General features: G+C 40.5%; 1 protein-coding gene across 3 annotated transcripts in view; it reads right to left on the bottom strand.

Moving 5' to 3' along the window:
* Positions 1-16097, bottom strand: part of Ppp2r3a (protein phosphatase 2 regulatory subunit B''alpha) — a 205946-nt gene that overhangs the window by 152288 nt on the left and 37561 nt on the right. For all 3 annotated transcript variants that reach the window (XM_045136758.1, XM_045136759.1, XM_004664345.2), the window contains exon 3: positions 847-996. The gene's annotated coding sequence lies outside the window, so the exon portion shown is untranslated. The remainder of the gene's footprint in view (positions 1-846; positions 997-16097) is intronic.

Below are 16097 nucleotides of genomic sequence, written 5' to 3'. Positions count from 1 at the left end.
AAAGTATGAAGTAAAGAAATTGTAATGTTTGTCTCAAACAGTGAAAAGTTTCAGAAAGAAACAGCCATAAATTATAGAGACAAGGAGGAACTGGGTGAATATCCATGTCACTCAGATGGGTCAGTTGAAGGCTCTAACCAGAATAAATTATATAAAAAGTTTTAAAGATATTTTTCTACAAGAGTAGAGAAGGTGCGATGATTCAGAAGTAATGAGTCATTTGAAAATAAAAAGACTATTTATTACTTTGCTGGAAAACATAGGTAATCTTTGGTTGATGACTCAGAATGGAAACTGCTTCCAAGAGAATAGTTTAGAGGAATACAAAATAGGCATTATGGAACTATTAGAGAGGAGAGAAAGAAAAGGGGACTTGCAATATTTTATTAATTGTGATCAGTTCAAAACTAGTGGAGGGACTGGAGAGATGGCTTAGCAGTTAAGGCACTTGCTTGCAAAACCAAAGTACCCAGGTTCAATTCCCCAGGACCCACATAAGCCAGATGCACAAGGTGGTACATGCATCTGGAGTTCATTTGCAGTAGCTTGAGGCCCTGGCATGCCCATTCTCTCTCTCTTTCAATCTGCCTCTCTCTCTCACTCTCTCTGAAATAAATAAAAATTTTTAAAAATTAAAAAACTAGTCAAGAAAATCAATCAAGAAAGAGAACTCTCATAAAAGAAGATTTTCTTATGCTCCAAAAAAATGTATATTTAAGTATAAAAGAACAATTAATGCTTTGGGTTTAAAAATGTCTCAATTAGAGAAATAAAAAAGTTCTATATGAATATTTTAGCAGCAGACCTAGTAGAGTATACAGGAATTAGGCAGTGCTTAAAACTTACTTGTATCTTTACTCCAGTAGAGAAACAGGAAATATAACTGAATGAACAACACCAGGTCAGTGTGAGGTACTGGTTCAACTTCTGCTTTTGTACTGACCAGTTTGGAAACCTGGTCAAATCACTTTCTTCACTGAGATTTCACTTTCTTTTCTGGAAAATAAAACAGGATCAAAGATGGCTATGGGGGCTTGAAAACATAAGAAAAGCAAAGTTGTTTGTTGTTTAGTTTGAACAGGAAAAGCCTGTATTTTATCAGGGAAATATTTTGTATTTTTTCATGTAAGAAACATAATGATCCTGGATATTTATTTTAAATAGATGACATTTGTAAAGCTGATTTCCCTGAAAACTAGCTTCAAAAGGAAAATTTGGGGTTAACCTTTTACTATTTTATAACATAGCTAGCATATGTGAGACCCTGGATAAAAATTCCCAGCACACAAATAAATGTCTCTATTATATGTCGAAACATAAAAAAAATAGTTGTCTTTGTCTGTCTGACAGTATTTTAATTGATTCTTCCCTTTCTTAGTACTTATATAAGAAAGAACTTATATAAAAATGACAGGAAACTCATCTGAACAGTTAGAATAATATGTAGCTTAAATACAGTTTAACATCTGAATGCTGAAGTCTATGGGGAGGCTTTAGGAGGGGTTCTGTGGACACACTAATCAAACAGCATATCAAACTACCTTCTAAATATCAATGTTTGCTCCTACACATGGGTACTGCTTGCAGCCACAAACTCCAAAGTTTATGCAAAAGATAGAGGTGAATACAGAAATGCATAGATGCCCAAGTTACCAAGAACAAGTGACTAGCCTGGATGTTGTCTAAATCAAAAAATACACAACTCAGGGAACTTTGTAGAAGAGGTAGAGCAGAAAGTGGGAAGTGAGGCTGAGGAATGCTGTCTTCTGGATTCAAGTCTGCTACACTCATGGACTCACACAAATTAGTTTTCCTGTGCGTGATCAAACCTGTCAATGTTTCATCACAGATGAGGGAGGGGTCCATGAGAACCCACACCTCCCAAAGTAAATAGTGGAAACAGATGACTGCTCAGAGAGGGGACCCTAATTTAAAACATGGGTCAAAAGAAATAGACAAGGCATGGAAATAAAGTGGAAATCTAAGGTGAGAAAGGGTCTTGGTGGGAGGGGAAGAAGAAAGAGGGTAAGATGGCAGGATGGGAGCAATATGCACTGTACAGATGCCTGAAGTGTCAAAAATTAAAAAAAAAATCCAAATGCTACTATAGATCAGTTACTTTTACAGATGGACAGCCATGAATTCTTTTTTTTTTTTTTTTTTTTTTTGCCTCATGCTTCTCACAGGAAAAGGAAAAGAGAATACCCAACCTTTAGGTCAAGGAAGGCATCCTGAAGACTGAGATTGCCATGCCCACTCCTAGAATAGAGTAGAAGCAGTTGGCTGCTTCCTGAAGTTTGTAAAAGCAAGCAAAAGAGAAGGTGGTATGTTATTCATGCACCAAGTTAGTTTATCTTTAAACCCTGTGACTTCTACATTACTGTGCAAACAAATTCTCATCAAGTTAAAAAGAGATGTTTCTATTAAAAATGGTGCTAGGGATAAAACCAGGAAGAGCCCTGTACATGCTAGACAATTGTTTAACAACTAAGTTATATCCTATCCACTGCAGACCTTAAACTCATTTTATTAATTATGGATATATATCTTAAAATGTTGGGCTGGAGAGATGGCTTAGCGGGTAAGTGCTTGCCTGTGAAGCCTAAGGACCCTGGTTCGAGGCTCGATTCCCCAGGACCCACATTAGCCAGATGCACAAGGGGGCGCATGCATCTGGAATTCGTTTACAGTGGCTGGAAGCCCTGGCGCACCCATTTTTTTTTCTCTCTCTCTCTGCCTCTTTCTCTGTTGCTCTCAAATAAATAAATAAAAATAAACCAAAAAAAGTTAATTTATATTAATATGTAAAATGTTGAGAGCTTCTGCATTGTAGGAATTTGTACGTTGGAAGGCATGAGACAAAGAATAGAATAGGTCAATTTATTTAGTAGATATCTATACACTAAGTGCTTCCTGGGCCCTGATGGAGAAAGATCACATTCTAATGATGGTTCCTTTTAGGATATAATTTTTATACACTTTTTTCTTTTCTTCCCTAACAAGTTCATTTGGTACAGGTGAGCAGAATGAGTTTTCAGGACCAAATGGACAAGTCTAAAACAAAAGAAATAGAAGCATAAGGTCATGGGAAATTTTGCTTGCAAAGGGTGGTAAGGGAAGAATCCTGAAGAATGTGGTTGGTGGCAGGAACTTGGAGAGGAGATCTGTACTACCTTCAATACAGTTTAGAGGCACTGAGAGGATGGCTCAGTGGATAAAAGCACTTGCTGTGCAACTGAGTATTTGAATTCAGATCCTCAGACCCCACATAAAAGTTGGAAAGTGTGGCCAGCTTCTGTAATCCTAGTGTGCCCATGGCAAGAAGGGAAGTGGAGATGGGAGAATTTCCCACAGCTCGCTAATGGAATGGTGAACAATTATGAGAGACTGTGCCTCAAGCAAGGTGGAAGACAAAAACTGACCAAAAAGTTGTCCTACAACTCACATACACAGACACACACACACAAATAATTTGAAAATATAGTTTTGATATAAAACACCAAAGTTCTGCTTCTTGGTTTTGTTTTAAACAGCAGTTTACATTTTGTCAAAGTAATAACTGTAGAAAAAGACACTCTGAAACATGGACAATTAAAAAAAAATCACACCGAGACATTATCAATCTGAGCATTTTTAGTCTTTCTCTTGCCATCTTCCTATCCCTTCTCCTCCCCTCCCTTACCTCTCCTTTTCTAGAGTCAAGGTCTCATCATGTAGTCCCATAGAGCCCTGAAAATATGATTCTTCTGCCCTGAGTACTGGGATTATGGGAATGTGCAATCACAAATGGCTTGGAGATACCCTTGTTTGCTTTAAATATACATTGCTGTAGATTGAATATAAAATGCTCCCCACAGGCTCTTGTGCTTGAGCACTTGGTCCCCAGCTTGGTAGCACTGCTTGGGGAGGATAGAACCTGTAAGAAGTGGAGCCTGTGCAGGAGAGATGGCTCAGCAGTTAAAGCACTTGCCTACAAAGCCAAAGAACCCCAGTTTAAATTTGTAGGACCCATGTAAGCCAGATACATAAGGCAGCACATTCAACTGGAGTACATTTGCAAAAGCTGGAGGCCCTGGCATGCCCATTCTTTCTTTCTATCTGCCTATTTCTCTCACTCTCTTTGTCTCTAATAAGTAAATAAATAAAAATGTTTAAAAAAAGGAAGTGGAGGGCTGGAGGGATGGCTTAGGGGTTAAGGCATTTGCCTGCAAAGCCAAAGGACCCAGGTTCAATTCCCCAGGACCCACGTTAGCCAGATGCACAAGGGGGAGCACACATCTGGAGTTCATTTGCAGTGGCTAGAGGCCCTGGCATGCCCATTCTCTCTCTTTCTCTCCCTCTCTCCTTCCTTCTCTGTGAAATAAATATATTTATTTTTAAAAAGGAAGTAGAGCCTTACAGAGGGAGGTTAGACCTGCCAAAAATTATTCTAAGTGTCTGTTTATCCTCTTTGACCCATACTGTTCTTACTCGTGGTTAGAGAACCCGATTCTTACAAATGGTAGCAAATGTCTGGGAGAGTCAAGACTCATAAGGATGACAAGAAGAGAAAGCCAAATGCCTTATACTGGATGTTACATCTACCACTCCTGGCAGAGTACAGGAAATATTACAGAGGACGTGGTTAAATGACTGATTCTCTCATAGCTCATCTGAGAACCTCCTAAAGGGAGATGGTGGTAGTCAATATGGAAGGAGACTCAACACTCATCAAGCAGAAAACTAGAGGCTGCTGAGAACTGAACACTAAAGAAGACTGCTAACATACTTTCCAAGGCTTAGGGAACATTGTGGAAGAGGGGCAGAAAGAATGTTAAAAGCCACAGGGTGGGAAGGTGTACTGTGAGGTGCTGTGCTCCCACATGACCCCACAGACACTACAGATTCCCTGCATGAAGAGGATCCTCCGTGGAATGGGGGTGGGGAGTCAAAATAGATTAACTCAATGGGAATACAATCAATTTAAAGTATGCTTATATATTAAAGTTCTTAATAAAAATTACTGAAAATAAAGGAGGTGGTGCCTTGCTGGAAGAAGTGCATCACTGGAACTCAGCCTCTCTTCCTGCCTACCCTTGCTTCTCAGTTGTGTTCCCATGTGACTAGTTGTTCCATGCTCCTGCTGCCATGCCTTTCCTGCCATGAAATGTCCCCTTAAAACTGTAAGCTAAAATAAGCCTTCCTCAAGTTGCTTCTGACGAGGTATTTGCTTACTGCAATGAGATATAGCTAATACAGAAAACTGGTACCAAGAAGTGGGGCTGCTGCTTTAATAAACCTAACCATGTGGTTCCCAGGCCTTTGGAACTGGTTTACTTCAGGAATGTGGAAGAGTTTGGAACTTGGGTCAGAAAAGCTTTACGATGCTGTAAGAAAAGCTTAATAGGCCATTTTGATGAGTGTTTGGAAGATTAGAATGTTTAGAGAAACGTGGGCAATGGAAGTCTAGTTCATGAGGTTTCAGAAGGAAGTAAAGATTCATCAGGAACTAGAATAGAGGCAGTACATGTGAGGTTCTGACAAAAAGAAAACAACAAAAACCAAAACAACAACAATAACAACAAAAACTGGCTGAATTCTGCCAGTGTCCTATGAACTTGAGTAAAGTTGAATTTAAGGCAATGAATTAATTTGTTTGGCTAAGGAAATTTCAAGACAGTTCAGCATTTCAGCTATGGTGTAGCTTCTAGCGAGTGCTCTTATCCAGATACACAATGAAAGAGAGCAACAAGGAGACCAAAATGATATGAAAAATGTGCCATTTAGTAAGGAAAGGAGCAAATCTGAAATCTGAAATCTGTTGGTGCTGAGAAAGCTGTAATTGTTAATGAGATTAACACCATTAAAGAGAAGTCTACTGCTGTGGTCAATACCCCACCACTGAAGGTTATAGATTGTAAGAATTAAAGAAGAAGACTGTAGAAGAGCTTCCCTCCTCCTGAAAAGGAACTGGGAGGAAGTATTTCACCAAGGTCAACCACAAGGCATACAAAAGCCGCTACAACTGTGGTCCAAGGGGGCTAGCTCCTATATCCTGAGCTGGCAACAGAACCTGGCAGTATTGTTCACATGGTACTGATTTAGCAGGCATGCAAACATACAAGACTGAGGGAGGACATGGCATACTGTGTTACAGTTCTAGAGAGCTGCTGAGGCCAGCTGAAGAATATGATAGGGTTAAAATCCCTACAAGGAGGTCCTCAAAGGTCACTGCATGACAGTGAAGCCTAAGTTTAATGTCAACTCCAGGATGTCGGAGATGCCAAAATCATGGAATACCTACCAACAAAAGCTATACTTTTAATGTGAAGCTGGCCCAAGAGAAAGGCTCTATATGCCAATGGCAGCACAGCTGGAGAGACAAGACTGACCCAAGCCTTCTGGAGTCCAGGTGACTTCATGAGTATAGCTACTGGACATGGAGTGGCAGGATTTGCTTGCAAGTTTGGTCTTGCATTGGTCCAATATTTCCTTGCTATTTCTTTGTTCCTTTTGGAATGGACATGTTTAGGACATAATGTTGGAAGTATGTAATTTGTTTTTTGATTTGACAGGGGGTCACAGTGAAGAGGTTGCATTACATATCAAGAATTTACTTTTGAAAAATGATAGGATTGTTAAAGACTATGGGAACTTTTAAAGTCAGACTGAATGCCTTTTGCATCATGAGATGACCATGAGCCCGTGGGAGGTAGGGACAGAATGTTGTGGTTTGAATATGGCCCTGATAGGCTCATATGTCTGAATACTTGATCCGCAGTTGATAGCACTGTTTGGGAAAGCTGTGGAACCTTTAAGAGGTGGAGCCATGCTGGAGGAAGTGGGTTACTGGGGGAGCTGTCCTTGAGGTTTTATAGCCTGGCTCCACTCCCTGTTTACTTTCTGATTTTCTACTGTGCTGCAGTGTGATCAACTGTTCATGTTCCTGCAACTATGCCTTCTTTGTCATGAAGTATCCTCTGAAACTATAGGCTACTTAAGTTGCTTCCAGTCAAGTATTTTTTTTTTTTTTTGATTTTTCGAGGTAGGGTCTCAATGTAGCCCAGACTGACCTGGAATTCACTATGGAGTCTCAGGGTGGCCTCGAACTCATGGCAATCCTCCTACCTCTGCCTCCCAAGTGCTGGGATTAAAGGCGTGTGCCAACACGCCCGGCCTAGTCAAGTATTTGTTAACAGCAATCAGAAAGTACCTAATACATATACATTCATACACATACAGACACATATACTACACACCAATATAAACTACATGAGAATTTTGTGTATTTATTTACGAGAGACAGACACACGCACACATACACACAGAAAGAGAGAGAGAGAGAGAGAGAGAGAGAGAGAGAGAGAGAGGCGCAGAGAATTGAAACTGAGTCCTTTAGCTTTGCAGGCAAGTGCCTTAATTGCTACACCATCTCTCCATTCCACTGTGTCTATTTTTAAAATAAAAGTGAGATTATGCTACTTATTTTCTCACTTAGTGTTATAATAACTTGTATATGTTGTATAGATAGACTGTCCTAAATTTATTTAATTCTCTACTAAGGCACAATGGGCTGTAGGTAAGATTTAGAAAGGAAGCATGTTGCAAGCAAATGATAAAACTAACTTCCAGTGTGATGGCATTCTCAATATTCTAAAGGTACAAAGAAGCAAAGCTCATGAGATTTTATTCTTCCAGACATAGATAAACAATGTCTAATCTAGAATTCTCTGTGGATGATGAAGAACTTCCAAAAGGGAAACAACCAACAATAACAAATACTGTACTAAAAATGAAGTAATTTCAAATCTTCACATCTGCCGAACAGACAGAATGTCAGAGAAATTGAATTCAGACAACTGAAAACGGTGGGTGGACTGCTGGGGAAAGACCAAGTTCTGTTCTAATGATCAACTCACAACTACAGCTTTCCAAGTGTCAGAGAGCCCAAACTACAATCTAATAGAAGTTGCACTGAGTCTTAGAAGTCGCCGACTAGAAGATCTTGTCTTCTCTGGACCTCTATTTCCTTATGAGTCTGGGTAGGCTCTGTGTGTCACAAACTGCATAATAGTGTTTCCTTAAGAAGCTGTATTTCCCACTGAAACTATAATAGTTCAGCTTTGATATGTTTTAAAAACATTTTTATTTATTTCTCTGTTTATTTGCAAGCAGAAGAGATAGAAGACAGACAGAGAGAATGGGTGTGCCAGGAACTCCAGCCTCTGCAGACTCCAGATGCATGTGCCACCTTGTGCATCTGATTCTATGTGGGTACTGGGGAATCAAACTCAGGTTCTTAGGCTATGCAGACAAGTTCTCCAGCCAATGAACCCTCTCTCCAGCCCCAGACTTGATATTTTCACATGTGAGATCTTTATTTATTTTTTTTTATTTTTTTTGTTCATTTTTAATTTATTTATTTGAGAGCGACAGACATAGAGAGAAAGACAGATGGAGAGAGAGAGAATGAGTGCGCCAGGGCCTCCAGCCACTGCAAACGAACTCCAGACACATGCGCCCCCTTGTGCATCTGGCTAACGTGGGACCTGGGGAACCGAGCCTCAAACCGGGGTCCTTAGGCTTCACAGGCAAGCGCTTAACCGCTAAGCCATCTCTCCAGCCCAAGATCTTTAAAAGAGGTTTTACTTGAAAAAATAGTTCAGTTCAATTCTTAAAATTATAGTAAAAAAAAAAAAATGACATTTACCCTTTAGCTCATTTATTAACCAGAAAGGAGAAACACATTTATAATGAAGGATTCTGAAAGTTGCTACCTTAACACATTCATCTATCTTAAAATCACTAACGGTGTGACAGTCAGGCAACATGTACCTTCCCATATGGTATAAGATGCAAGAGTAGAAGGACACCAGGAAGATGATGATTGGAACAATCTATGTAGTTCTCTTACTACCAATATATGGAGTTTTCTTATCAAAATACTTAACCTCAGTTGGTCTTCTAGAACTTTTAAAATCTAAGGACAATGACAGGAAATATAGGCAAAAAGAAATACTAGTAACATAAGGAAGCAGATATAAACAGCATAGATTGATGTTACATGACAACCAGCCTGGTCTCTTTAGCAAGTACAGTATCATGAGAGAATATGTTAATTGTGTGTGTGTGGGAGGAAAGGCTCTGAGATGGGGGCATGTTTTAGCAAGAGTGACAACAGTGCATTCAGATTATGATTCTTACCTGAGATGGGAAGTTATTAAAGAATTTTGGAGCATAGAAATGCCATGATTAGACTTTTTTTGTTAACATGATCTTCAGCCCAGACTGGTCTTGAACTCACGATATAGTCAATAATGGTCTTAGTCATCTGATTCTCCTACCTGTACATCCCTGAGTGCTGGGCTAACAGGTGTGTGTCACCATGTTTAGTTTATGTGGTACTAGGGATCTAACTCAGGACTCTAAGAATTGAACTACATCAATAGCTCCATGATTTTAAAAAATATATTTTATTTTAAAAAATGTTTTATTTTTATTTATTTATTTTAGAGGGAAAGATAGATACAGAAATAGGAAGGTAAGGAGAGCAGGAGAATGGGTGTACCAGGCCTCTAGCCCTGTAAATCAACTCCAGATGCATGTGCCCCCTTGTACTTCTGGCTTATGTGGGTTCTAGGGAATCGAACTGAGGTCCTTTGGCTTTGGAGGCAAGCACCTTAACTGCTAAGCCATCTCTCCAGACCCCCCCCCCCCTTTTCTTGAGGGAGAGTCTTGCTCTAGCTCAGGCTGACCTGGAATTCACTATGTAGTTTCAGGCTGACTTCAAACTCACAGTGATCTTCCTATCTCTACCTCCTGAGTGCTGGGATTAAGGTTGTGTGCCACCATGCCTGGCCATGACTGAATTTTGATAATACCATTCTGGTTATTAGGATGAAGCAAACCATAAGAGTAGAAGGACACCAGAAAGGTTATTGGAACAATCTAGGAAAAAGATGAATCTGGCTTGGATCACATGGTAGAAGGGAAAGGGTGAAAGGGCAAATTCTGGATATAGTTTGAAGGTAGAGGCAATGAGACAGATGTGTGAGTTTTGGAGTCAAGAATGAATCTAAGAGTTTCAAAATCCTTTTTTTTTTTTTTCCTTGAACAACTAGAAGACAAGAACTGATGTTAAACTGAAGTGGGAAGAATGGATGAACAGATTTTTTTGGTGGGAAATGGAGTGGTGGTTGTAATGGTTCCATTTTGAACATTTTGGTTTTGGAATGCCTATTAGTCATTCATGTAAATATGTCCAGAGTCTGTTGGAAAATTGATGTTAGAGTTTAGGGGAGGAATGTTGGGTGGAAATCGAGGATTCACATCTCAAGTAATTAGACTAGAGAACACCAACGGAATGATTATGGAAATAAAGAGGAGGTACCCCAAGGCTTGACCCTGAGCCACTCAAACATATAGAGCAATGTTGTCTAAAAAACACTATGATGAAGTATTTTCATATCTGTGCCATCCAGTAGTGGGTAACTAGTATCCACATTTGCTGTTTGGCTAATGCAACTGAGTAACTAAAATACCTAACTATAACCAGTGCCTATGGTTCTACATAGCATGTATCTAGTTTAGGGAAGTGGCCACAGAAAGGACCTTAATTGTCTTCAACTTCTGATTCAGGAGTCTCACATCTTCTAGCATTCATAAACCAATAGCAAATTAAACTCAATGTTTAGCAGAAGAACACTAGAGCCCAAATCAGGTAAAGGCTCACATCCTAATTCTTGACAAGTATCTTAGCAACCAAATGAAGGAATTGTTTCCAGGAGAAAGTGATCAACTTATTTCCTGAAGGTCAGATAAATATTAAGAAACAGCAGTTGTGGCCATCACTGATAACTGATAAATCAGACTTCTGCCCCTGTTGATCAAAGGTGAGGGCAGAAGTCTGACTAGTTTGAGTTAAAAAAAAAAAAAAAAGAGAAGGGCTGGAGAGAGAGCTCACTGGTTGAAAGTACTTTGCTGCAAGGCCTGACAGCTTCGGTTCAATTTCCCAGTGCCCACATAAAGCTATATGCAAAAGTGGTGCATACATCTGGAGTACCTTTGCAATATCAAGAGGCTCTAATATGCCCATTCTCATTCTCTCAATTCTTGCAAGTAAAAAAAAAAAAAAGAAAAGAAAAATTAAACTATATAAAATAGCTTCAAGAAGGTTTGTTATGAACTTTAGGTGAAATAATGCAATAATTAGAGGGGAAAGCTAATTTTAAAAGTACCACTATTTCTTTTTTTCTCCTCCCCCCACCCTTTTTTTTTTTTTGAGGTAGGGTTTCACTGTAGCTCAGGCTGACCTGGAAATGGAATTCGCATAGTCTCAGGGTGGCCTTGAACTCATGGTGATCCTCCTACCTCTGCCTTCTGAGTGCTGGAATTAAAGGTGTATGCCACTATGCCTGGCTTAGTATCATTTCTTACGTGTGTTTGGGGCACGTGTGCATGCATGTATGTGTGCAAGCCTGTGAAGGCTGGAGGCTGATGTGAGGCTTCTTATTCAGTCTCTCTCCATCTCCTTTTTAGGGGCAGGCATTCTCACTGAATCCAGAGCTCACTGACTGGGAAACTCCTTAGTGTCCTCTGTCTCTGCCTCCCCAGTGCTGGGCTGCACTGCCACACTTGGCTTTTCTGTGTATTTGTACAGCAAGTGCTTAACAGACAAAGCCATCCACACATAGCTGCAAGAAGTAATTTTTTTTTTTTTTTGAGGTAGGGTTTTGCTCTAGCCTCGGTTGACCTGGAACTTACTCTGTAGTCTCAGGGTAGCCTTGAACTCACAGTGATCCTTCCTTTGCCACCCAAGTGCTGGGATTAAAGGAGTGTGCCACTACGCCTGGCTCTAGGAAGTAATTTTTTTGAAGCAAGCCCAATGGACTTCATTTTATTTTTATTTATTTGACAGAGAGGGGGGGAGAGAGAGGGAGGGGGTGAGGGGAGATGAGAGAGAGAGAGAGAGAGAGAGGGAGGGAGGGAGGGAGGGAGGGAGGGAGGGAGGGGATATGAATATGGGTGTGCCAGGGCTTCCAGCCACTGCAAATGAACTACAGATACTTGTGCCCCCTTGTGCATCTGGTTAATGTGGGTCCTAGGGAATCAAACCTGGGTCTTTTGGCTTTGCAGGCAAGTGCCTTAACTGCTAAGCCATTCCTCCAGCCCAGACTTCTTTTTTTAATGAGTGAGTGGGAGAAAGAGAATATGAATTTTGGTGTGCTAGGGCTCTAGTCACTGCGATGTCACTCCAGATGTCTGCGCCCCCTTATGTGCATGTCAGACCTTGTGCACTTGCACCACTGTGCGTCTGGCTTACATGGAACCTGGAGAGTTGAACACAAGTCCTTAGGCTTTGCAGGCAAGCTCCTTAACTGCTAAGCAATCCCTCTAGCCCAAGAAGTAATATTTTTAAGATGAAACAAATAAAGGGCTATTTTCACACAAAAGAGAATTATTCAGGAGAGGGAAAAACTGATGACACAAGAGAATGACCAAATGCTAGTTCTCTCACGGCAGGAGAAAAAGCAGTGCACACGGTTACTGCCTGCAAGTAGTGCAAGGGGGAGCTCTAACGGCGAAGGTTCTCTTCTGTTTTCTCAATGACTGACGATATCGTGGAGGACATGAATCTAGTGTGATTTCCAGGCAACAGTAAAGGCTAGCTCCAAGTTATAATCATAAATTGAGTTCAAGATAAAGAAGATGGTTTTACAGGTATGGAAGAGGCAAAGAATTAGACTTAGCTGGCACCATGGTTTAAGACAAGCAAGGATGCTCATGTGACAGAGAGGTAAATGAATTGAGGATGTATACAAAGGAAAGATGACAATGAGCAGAGATGGAATCTATATCTCTATCCTTATCTCCTAAAACCTTAATCCTTCATCTTAGCCAAGTGGGACTCAAAGTACTTATCAGCAAAATCCTGATATCTCTGAGATCTTGGAAACTTTCTTCACCTCCCTTTGTTTTGTTCTTTAAAGTGGAACTGGGTTTCCCCCAATGAGAATGCTGTTTGCACTATAACCCTTTTAGATGAAGACTCTTCCTTCCACACTTCCAATGTATGGGAATGTATGTATCATTTTACATTGGTACTTCCAGGCCACTCTTTCTTTGTCCTTACAAAAAGGCCCTGCTATAAATCACATTATCATCATACTCCACCACCCACTACCATTCCTATTGCAGCCATTTATGGCCTTCCAAGGTCACTCCTTTTCATTCCTTGATAATTTTAGCTTCTGGCTCACTGTCACTGCAACACTATTTCTGTCACAATTCTTATTGATTTCCATCCAAACAAATAATCCATCTGTTATCCTGGCCTCTTAGTTTCTTGACATTTTCTCAACATTTATCTTGCTCTCTATCATGTATGAACCATACTTCTCTCACACCCTAAGCCTTTAGAGCAGTTTAATAGTACGTCTAGGAGACCATCTACTAAAAATAAAAAATCTGGGCTGGAGAGATGGCTTAGTGGTTAAGTGCTTGCCTGTGAAGCCTAAGGACCCCGGTTTGAGGCTCAATTCCCCAGGACCCACGTTAGCCAGATGCACAAGGGGGCGCACGCGTCTGGAGTTTGTTTGCAGTGGCTGGAAGCCCTGGTGTGCCCATTATCTCTCTTTCTCTTTTTGCCTCCTTCTCACTGTCTGTTGCTCTCAAATAAGTAAATAAATAATTTAGAAAAAAAATAAAAACTCTCTGGTGAGTCTGTAGTAAGGCAATTCTTCCATAAACTTCTATTGGCAGAGTTGAGAAAATACTAATACAAGTGGCATAAGAACATCCTTTGCAGGAATCAATGTTATACTCCTGTTTTTATGCCAGCACCATGCTGTTTTTATTACTATGGCTTTATAATATAGCTTTAGATCAGGTATGGTGATGCCTCCAGAGGTATTTCTTTTGCTGAGGATATGTTTGGATATGCAAGGCTTTCTGCCTTTCCATATGAAATTTGAGATCATTTTTTCTATCTGAACAGGCAGTTCACAGAGGAAGAAATACAAATGACAAATACACACTTAAGAAAATGTTCATCATCCCTAATCATCACAGAAATACAAATTAAAACAACCTATGAGATTCTACCTTACCCCAATAAGGATAGCAAACATCAAAAAAATCAAATGAAAATAAATGCTAGGAAGGATGTGGAGAAGTAGGAAAATTCATCCACTGTTGGTGGGAATGTAAGATGGTACAACCACTTTGGAAAGCAATATGGAGACTCCTGAAAAAGCTGACTATAGAGATACCAAAAGACCCAGTTATTCCCTTACTGGGCATCTACCCTAAAACCTTCGAACTACAGGCCAGAGAGATTTGCTCAACCATGTTTGTAGTGGCTCAATTCATAATAGCTAAGAGCTGGAATCAACCCAGATGTCCATCACTAGAAGAATGGATAACTAAGATGTGATATATCTACACAATGGAATTCTACATAGTAGTAAGAAAAAAATGACACAATGAAATTTGAGGAAAAATGGTTGAATGTGGAACAGATCATTCTCAGTGAACTTACCCAATCACAGAAAAAAAATCGCCAGATAGGCTCACTCATCTACAGCACCTAACCTGAATCTACCCAAGATGCCTTACATACCCAGCAAGCATCTCGTGGACTAGACAACAGGATGGGTAGGGAGGGAGGGGAAGACAACAGAGGGGTGGGAAACACAAATCTAGACCTAAAAGGCAATGGTACCATAAAATTCTACTTCCTAAAAGGCAGACCAAATGGCTGAACCTTCATCAGGCCCTTACAGGGAACACCTGAACCACAAGACACTGGAGAAGGTATGATGAAGACTGACCTTAATCTTCTACAGCTTCCCTCCCTCCCTCTCTCTTTTCTCTCTAACTCTTGTATATTAGTTTTTCCTTTTCTTAGTGGGCACTGACCTGTAACTCCCAGTACCAGCATGTGGCTATCATCCACAATGACCTTTTGACTAGAGAGACCTACAAGATTTCCTAAAAGAAAGACAGATTTCTGTCAGAGTACTTGATGACCCACCAAAGATTAGTGGTAAGACCCTACTGCTGAAGACACCTTATGTGGCCAACACATAAAATGGAATGGCATGGCTGGAAGCTGGAAGAGAGTCAGTCCCCAGACAGTCAGCACATCTAGTGCCAAAAGGTGATACATGGGTGACTGGGGGAAAATGACCAATATTTGTCTAAGCAACTCATGGTCTAACCTACTTAGCAGCAAATAACCTGCTGTGATGCCCACACAAGTGCAATAGTGGCACACAGCTATGGTGGGGAACCAACTGCTCTTGATTTGGCTAACTGATCCCTCAGTGGTACGGGACCCATAGCTGGAGCTGGGAAACAAGTCAGAACCGGATCCAAACATAAGCCTGCTCTCCATTATCAGGCTACAAGAGGGCCTATACCTATTAAATTCTCTATAAAAAAAGTAAGGGTTATCTCATTTTTCCTGGTGCTAACTTACTCTCCATTGGAGAATTTGCTTTTCTTTTTCAGATAGATGTAGATCCTAAGGAGAGAGCCACCTCATCATACCTCAAAAGGGCCCCAGATGAAACTAAGAAAAGTTGGTGAAACAAGCAAGCATGCTGTTCTCCTGGTGAACTTGGTACCAGCACAAGGGTGAAGGAGATCAACACAGAGAAAAATCAACTCCTACCAAATCAGAGAGCCAGAGACCCAGAGGCCCCCCAACACCTCATCACTGAAGCAGACCAAAAATGAACCCAACATGGCTAAGGAAATTTTGCGGAAGAGGGGGCGGAAAGAATGTCAGAGCCACATGTTGGGTCATGATATGCAGAGACATTTATCCTACCCATAACTGTGAGCTAACTCCAGAATGCATGACCCATATACCTCAATAAGGAGGGGCCAAGGGGAGGGGGTAGGTCATGGATGAGCCTAATAATTGTACCAAAGTGACTGTATTTGCTGAATACAAAACTCATTAATAAATACATAAATAAAAAGAAATTACTGCTGCTCTAACAACACATAACCACAATCCCATAGGGAATACCTGCAACCCTACTGAGGAGATTACCCAATGGAATGGGGGAAGGGATGAGGGAAAATAGGATACCAACATATGATACATC

Source organism: Jaculus jaculus, chromosome 17 (assembly GCF_020740685.1).
Source record: "Jaculus jaculus isolate mJacJac1 chromosome 17, mJacJac1.mat.Y.cur, whole genome shotgun sequence".
Classification (NCBI taxonomy): domain Eukaryota; kingdom Metazoa; phylum Chordata; class Mammalia; order Rodentia; family Dipodidae; genus Jaculus; species Jaculus jaculus.
The sequence above is the reverse complement of the archived record's forward strand: the minus strand, read 5'-3'. Positions and strand labels throughout refer to the sequence as shown.